The sequence below is a fragment of the Rutidosis leptorrhynchoides genome, chromosome 3, assembly GCF_046630445.1.
Source record: "Rutidosis leptorrhynchoides isolate AG116_Rl617_1_P2 chromosome 3, CSIRO_AGI_Rlap_v1, whole genome shotgun sequence".
Lineage (NCBI taxonomy): Eukaryota > Viridiplantae > Streptophyta > Magnoliopsida > Asterales > Asteraceae > Rutidosis > Rutidosis leptorrhynchoides.
In genome coordinates this window covers 465,321,945-465,330,614 of record NC_092335.1, presented here as the reverse complement: position 1 = coordinate 465,330,614, position 8,670 = coordinate 465,321,945, and positions in this window count along the sequence as shown.

Here is an 8,670-nt window from a genome sequence, read left to right as displayed (position 1 = left end):
GTTCTTGGTTGGGGTAACCATCTTCACCTTTCCCTTGCCTTGATAGGCGGGTCCTTTTCTCTTAGCCACCTTAGGCTTAGAGGTGTTGTTACCTTTTGACCCGCCATCATTGATCATTAGCACGGGTGAAGCCCTTTTACCCATGCTTGTTTCGGCCGTCCTTAACATGCCATGAAGCTCACCGATGGTCTTATCCATCCCATTCATATTGTAATTAATTACAAATTGGTCAAACCTCTTTGACAAGGAGTTTAGGATAAGATCGGTGGCTAGCTCATTGGAAATGTTGAGGTTAAGACGGTTTGCGCGATCAATGAGGCTTTTCATTTTGAGGACATAGGAGGAGACGGATTGGGTGTCATCCATACGACATGCATGTAGTGCTCGAACCGTTTCGAAGCGCTCGACACGTGCTTGTTGAAGGAACATCTCCTTCAATTGCGTTATCATGTCATATGCACTATGATGTTCGAAATCCTTTTGGAGTTCGGGTATCATAGTCCCAAGCATTAGGCAACCAACTTGCACCGAATCGGCACAATATTTGTCATAGTAAGCCATGCCCTCCGTATCATCCATGTCGGGTTGATCGGGAATGGGGTCCTCCAACACATACGCTTTATCCTCGAGTTTGAGGACAATCCTAAGATTACGGAACCAATCCATAAAGTTCGTATGGTTGAGTTTGTCTTTCTCAAGGAGAGACCTCAACGATAGGTTGTTTAGGTTAAGTGGTGCGTTTTGCATGTTGTTGTTGTTATTAGCGGCCATCTACAAAATTAACAAAGTTCATTTAAGTATTGATTTCAAATTTAATAAACAATACCCTTTTATATTATAATTGTCTTATTAAATATTAGAATCCAACGGTAAATCAAATTTTGGTTAGGTGACCTTTATCCCGTTATTTGATTTAGCTAGGTAGTCATTTATATGACAATTGCAATCCTTTTGCAACTTCTAAATTATGGGATCATGCAATCCTTTTGCATGGCATATTTATCCCATCAACGCCTATTTGTTCCTCATGCTTCGGTGACCCTAAGTTCATGATTCCCAAATCAAGTCGTCCTACTTGTGTAAACATGTAAAATTAACATGCAAGTGGTTAGGTGACCTTTATCCCACAAGCATGTGAATTTTACCTTAATCATATTAGTTTGCTTATAACGGTTAGGTGACCTTTATCCCATTATGAGTTCCCTAATATTTTTAAGTGTCACACAAAAGGATGGCGTTTAACTTGTTTGCTATGTTGATTAAGGGATTTTAAGTTTTCATTAATTCTAGTTTGAGAAAACATATATGCCATACACCAACATGCATTTAGTGTATGGTTCATTTGAAATCCATTTTCAAGTCTAGTAATTTTAGCCAATTACATGATGTAAACCATTTTATATATATGATCCTTATCATGTTCTTAATAACCGTTTATTAATGTCCTTTTAGCCGTTTTTAATTTAACCATTTAAATTGACGTTTTGCATGTCGTTAATAATTTAACCAATTAAATTGTAGTTATGCTTGTTGTTAACTTGTGTGATAACTTGTTGTAGTAACATACACAATCTACAATCATACAAGAAATAAAACAACCACGCATGCAAACAAATGTGTTCACAATCAAGCCGATTTGGTAGACATTTGTTTAGCCGAAAACAAATGTCACCGGTAAAGGGGTTATAACACAAAGTAGGAGATTTTAAATCTCCCACTTAATCTTGCATCCAAAATGCTTCTTCTTGTGTTCTTCATCTTGCATCTTCATCTTTTACAAAAAAAATATATCCTAATACATTTTTCTCTAAAAATGAAAATACAACCTAATCTATTTTACATGCCAAATATAAAATAAATTACATAACCAAAATAATAATATTACAAACCAAATTGCATGAATAATACAACCACATGAATGAATTAATATTACATGCCAAATGAATAAATTAAATCAACCAAACATGCATCCATTCAAACACAAGGCCAAGTCTTGATTGTGAACAACAACATACAACAAAATATGACCAAATGGCAAGTTCCAAACCCATTTGAAACCTCCCTAAATTCGGCCAAATATGTAACCCACCCAAACATATAATATCTTGCATTTTACTTTCATGCATGTACATAAAATGCAAAATTATAGTGAGTTTAATAAATTATCTCGAAGCATATTTCAACAACTTCGGCTCTGATACCATTGTTGGGATTTAACAAGTTCCATTATGTATAAAACATTTTAAGAATCAATTAAAAGCGGAAGCAAGTAATTACCATTTTAGAACATGTTAATCTTTAACCAATTAAAGTTAAATCCCAATTAGGATCAAGTTGTGAAACATACTTACAAACTACAAGCAAGAAAAGGGTTTATACCTACTCCAAGCTTGTTGATGAGTGATGAAGATGATGATGATGAATGGAGTTCCAAAAGTATGAAACCTCAAGATGATATACCCCAAGCTTGCCACCAACACTTTGTACTTTGGTTAGGATTTAACTTACACTTGAAATAGACTTGCAAAAAATTAAAATGAGCTCTCCTACCCATAAGAAAGGTCACGGCAGCAGCAGCTCCAATTGAGGGAGTATGCAGAATTTTTTTTGCTAGTTTATGATGTGTATTGCATGTGTCTGTTGGTCTTGCAAAATGTATTGGTTAATATGCACATGGAATGCAAGTAACAAGGTAAAAGCAAGTCAAAAGAGCATGCCTTCTCCATACTCCCATGCCACTTCCAATCTTTTATAAACTTATTTTATAAGACTAGATTTTATAAAACTAGTTTTTATAAAACTAGTATTTATAAAACTAGATTTTATAAAATACATTTTTATAAACTTGCACATTATATATTTTACAAAACTAACTTTACAAAATGTAACATAACTAAATTAATTATTTAACCTATAAATAATTAAATCCATATTATAAGTTATGTTTACATTATTTTATAAAACCAATTTTATAAAATGTAACTTAACTTTATTAATTATTTAACCTATAAATAATTAAATTCTTGTTATATAAATTATACCATAATTTATATACACATCAAGTAATATTATTTAAGAAAACCATTTTTCTTAAATTTCAAGTGTTGCGTAATTCAATCAACGATCCAATCGTTAAGATCAAAATACGATTAAGGTGTCGGTAAGCTTGTTATTGGGTATGACCCGACTTGGATCATAACATGTTAGCCACATTAATTAAATATGTCTCTCGGGCATACGAAAAACTTACATTTATATGTACGAATAATCGTTCATTTAACTGGACACGGGAATGGATTAATAGCCACTAGAATTATTAAAACAGGGGTGAAATTATGTACAAGGACACTTGGCATAATTGATAACAAAGTATTAAAACCTTGGGTTACACTCAGTCGACATCCTGGTGTAATTATTAAACAAAGTAATAAAACCTTGTTACAGTTTAAGTCCCCAATTAGTTGGAATATTTAACTTCGGGTATAAGGATAATTTGACGAGGACACTCGCACTTTATATTTATGACTGATGGACTGTTATGGACAAAAACCAGACGGACATATTAAATAATTCAGGACAAAGGACAATTAACCCATGGGCATAAAACTAAAATCAACACGTAAAACATCATGATTACGGAAGTTTAAATAAGCATAATTCTTTTATTTCATATTTGATTTTCTTTATTTTATATTTAATTGCACTTCTAATTATCGCACATTTATTTTTTGTTATTGTATTTAATTGCACTTTTAATTATCGTACTTTTCAATTATAGCAAGTTTATTTTATCGCACTTTTATTTATCGCAATTTCATTATCGTTATTTACTTTACGCTTTAAATTAAGTCTTTTATTTATTTAATATTTTACATTTTGTTTTAACTGCAACTAAAGTTTTAAATTCGACAAACCGGTCATTAAACGGTAAAAACCCCCCTTTATAATAATAATATTACTTATATATATATTTGTATTTTTATAAATTTAAAATAATATAGCGTTAAGCTTTGTTTAAAGATTTTCCCTGTGGAACGAACCGGACTTACTAAAAACTACACTACTGTACGATTAGGTACACTGCCTATAAGTGTTTTAGCAAGGTTTAAGTATATCCATTCAAAAAATAAATAAATATCTTGAGTAAAATTGTATCGTATTTAATAGTATTTCCTGCTAAAATTTAATAGTATTTTATACCCCTTAGGTTTAACTATCAAGTATTTTTGGCGCCGCTACCGGGGAACATCTAGTTTAAAAGCCGGAAGCGCAACGCTAATATATAAAAAAAAGATTTTTCTTTTTAGTTTACTTTTATAAAAAAAATATGCTTTTGTAAAAATACGTTTTAAATATTCAAAAATATAAAAAGAAAAACAAAAATATAAATATTTTTAAGAGTTTGGTAAATATTTAAGTTTTATAAAGTTTCTTTATTTCTATTTTTTAGTTTGTAAAAATATAAGTTTTATTTAATTTATAAATATATTTTATAAATATATTTTACAGCAAAAACATAAAAAAAAAAATATTAAAACTCGAGTCCGTTACTTTAGCAGCCCACTCTGTGGCCCAAAACCCTAGCCCATGCGATCGCATGGCCGGGTAGCTTAGGACTCATGCGATCGCATGAGCCCGTCTGACACGCCACAGTTGACTGCAGCCTGCATTAATTATGAATTATAATTATTATTATTATATTTAAACCCTAATTAGGGTTATATATTATATAATTTAATTTAGTGTTATTTATTTAATTTGTATTTTTAGTTTAATTAGTTTATTTAAATTGTAAAATTAATAGTTTTATAAAATAAATAATATAAAAATAATATTTTTATAATAATTGTAATTTTTACAACTTTTAGTATATTTTTATATTTTGTCTTTTTTTAATTGTTTTTAGCGTAATATTTGTATTTTTCGCTCGTATTTAGTTTTAATTCGCAGTTTTTGCCATAGTTATTTTTATTTCTAGATTTTTAGGCCTTGTCGTAAAATTCCTTAAGTGCTTTTTCTTTAGACTAAGATTTAGGTGATTTAGAATTCTGCGACGCCTTTTTAAGTTTTAGTTTCTTTTTAAGATATTTCCATTTGGGATATAGATTTACTTGTAAGCTTTAATATTTTTAGACATCTTTTACCTATGTATCAATTATCATTCCAATTACTAATCTCAATTTGCGATTATAACTTTAAGTTAGTGATAGTAATAAGGTTGGGTTAGTCGAGTTTTTTTTTTTTAAGTTTTATAGTCATTTTTTTTTTCTTTCTTATTTTTCGACGCCTTTTATTTTTCGATCTTTTCTTTTTCGACCTTTTTCGACGCGCTCTTTTTCTTTCTTATTTCTCGCCATTCTAGTTTTAGGACATAGATTTTTATTCTACTTCTTATCTAAATTTCTTAAAATTACGAAAATTTATTTTAAGTGGTTAAATTGATAGACATCAAAATTTTCTGGTTCGTAGTAATAGTTGGATTTATACGTGGACCGGGTTATTGGAGCCAAACAGTCCTCAATTATATTGAGACCAAACGAATCCTGCCCCTCTGCTGCATCTTTTGGCTATTCGAAACGTAGGTAAAATCAGAAAAGTCTACTAATTGGATAACTTATATAATTTTTCTTTCCTTTTAAAAACTAATAGGATATTCAGTGAATGCACCGAGCAAGACGTTCACCACCTTTTGTACGTTCACCACCTATAACTAGATCAAGACATCTAGCAAATATTACCGCCGTTGATTTTCCTTTAGACTCGTCATCCAGTCGACCAAGTACTCCAATTCAAATTTTCGATAATCCATTTTTTGAACCCGACCTCACAATTGAGAATCCGGGGAATATTCAGGGACAATTCGTAGATCCTGAACCATTAATTTTTCCTCCGAAACCACCAATCATTCAAACAGAGATTGTTGAGGAACGAACCATTAAATCAGAATCCTCTAGTGATTCCGATTCAACAAATTCAATTATGGAGAATCTGGAACCTTTAAGTATGGAAGACCGAATGAGAGCTAAACGCACTGGCCAAGGTCACGCAATTACTCATCCTGACATTAATGCGCCAGATTATGAAATCAAAGGACAAATTCTACACATGGTGACTAATCAATGCCAATTTAGTGGTGCGCCGAAGGAAGATCCAAATGAACATCTTCGTACCTTTAATAGGATCTGCACTCTATTTAAAATCCGAGAAGTGGAGGATGAACAGATATATCTCATGTTATTTCCCTGGACTTTAAAGGGAGAAGCCAAAGATTGGTTGAAATTGTTACCTGAAGGGGCGATCGATACATGTGATGACCCGAAAATTTTCGACCAAATTTAAACTTAATCTTATATGATTTTGATACGATAAGCAAAGTCTGTTAAACTGAATCTCAAAATTCTTGAACTATTCAATTACCTTTCGTTTATTCACGATGATGCACGAATAATTATATGTAAATAGATACATATACTATAACTTGAAAACGTAACTAAGTGTTGGGTATATGATACTGTGCATTAATCTTATTTGATTGATTACCTGATTGATATATTTAACTACGGAGTTAAAAGATTATGCCAAACGATTCAAGTAAAAGACATTTACTGAGTCTCTTAAGGATTATGATATCATTACGGGTCTCTATTGAGAGGTCCACGTTGATTTGAGAAATTATTCATTTTTAACGGTATTCGGAACAAATGATAAAGTTATTGTTTAAATAACGTAACTTGGACACATACAATAATAAGGAATATTAACTGTTGGAATTAGATATATGAATAACATGTGTTATGTATTTTAAAAAACGTGTTTATTAAATATTGAATATATATATTTAAATATAATATTAACTTGGTCATAAAACAATCTGTTATTATATATATAATAACAAATAACGAGATGATGATTTATAGAAGTAAATGACCAAAATACTCGAAAGTTTAAGATATACTTTGAGTGGTATAGTTTAGGAATAATTTAAGACTATATTTTGACAAAGGTACGAGTCGCGAAACGTAATGTACAAGTTTTCTCAACGTACGAAGGGACACTCGAAAAACCGGAACCGGGACATAAGTCGAGTGATGACGTACGACTTATCGGAACAAAAATTACAAGTCAACTATGCATGTGAATTTAATATAATATATAATTAATTATTTAAATTAAATATATTATATATATTATATTAAATTATGTCGACAAACAAAATTACAAAAAATATGTGAGCTGGATCTGACGGCCATGCGATCGCATGGCAAATAGGCATAAAACCCATGCGATCGTATGGGCATCAGAATCAGGCCACACCTATAAAAGCTCGAGCATTTTGGTCTCTGTCTTACACACATACATATCATACTCCATATTTATATTATTATTATTATTATTATTATTATTATTATTATTATTATTATTATTATTATTAAGATTAATATTATTATTAATCTTATTATTATTAATATTATTAATTAGTATTATACATAAAAAACTATGACGAGGTTATGAGTGTGTCACTTTCAAAATGGTTTTAAGAGCGGGATAGAGCTAAGGAAATTATGGGTTATTGCCAAAGAGGTTATGGGTAATGTTCGAGGGTATATTTATGAATCAAATCTAGTGTTTATCATCTCTGTTGCGTCTACGTACTTTTCTACAATATTGAATCTCAATATTAATACGTAAGCATTTATATTTTATATTTTATAAATTAATAGTGTATACATACTAGTGCTCGAGTGTATATATTTATACATTATTGTACGCTAAATTTTGTCGTTAAACAGTTATGATGAATCACGAAGTAAATACATATATTACTGATAAAAGGTATATGATATGCATGTTTTTGGAAAGCTGGCGAAAAATCAATAACTTTTCATTTAGAAATCGCGTAATTTCGGTGAACGAATTAAAAGATATGATCAACTGAATTATGATTGACATTGATTGAAATTGCTTTTGAAACTTGTTTGTAAGAATGATAAATTGGATTTTTGAATATTACCAGGCAAGTAAATGAATCCATATATAAGGCACGTCTCGTTTTGTTGAATTATTGTCAAAATTGACTTTTTGAAACGACTTTGGATAACTTTTGTATGTCGATCTCGAGCATTAGGATTGTTATACACTATGACCTGACCTAGCTTGATAGACATTTATTGACCAACATATGTTCTCTAGGTTGAGATCTACGGTTATTTGGTAATCCGAGTTTCGATCACATTTTAGTGAACGACTTTATATGCTGCTAAGGTGAGTTTCATATGATCCCTTTTACTCTTTACATTTTTGGGCTGAGAATACATGCAATGCTTTTATATCTGTTTTACTAAATGGATACAAATACTAAAACTGATTTTGTGTGATTTTCATATGATCCCTTTTACTCTTTACATTTTTGGGCTGAGAATACATGCAATGCTTTTATATCTGTTTTACTAAATGGATACAAATACTAAAACTGATTTTGTGTGAGTTTCATATGCTCCCTTTTTAATTGCTTTTGCAATCTATATTTTTGGGCTGAGAATACATGCACTTTATTTTAAACGCAATGGATACAAGTACATACTAAATTCTACACTGAGTTTGAACCGAAAATCCCTTAGCTTTGGTAACTAGTAACTGCCAGTTATAAGAACTGGTGGGCACGAGTAGTAG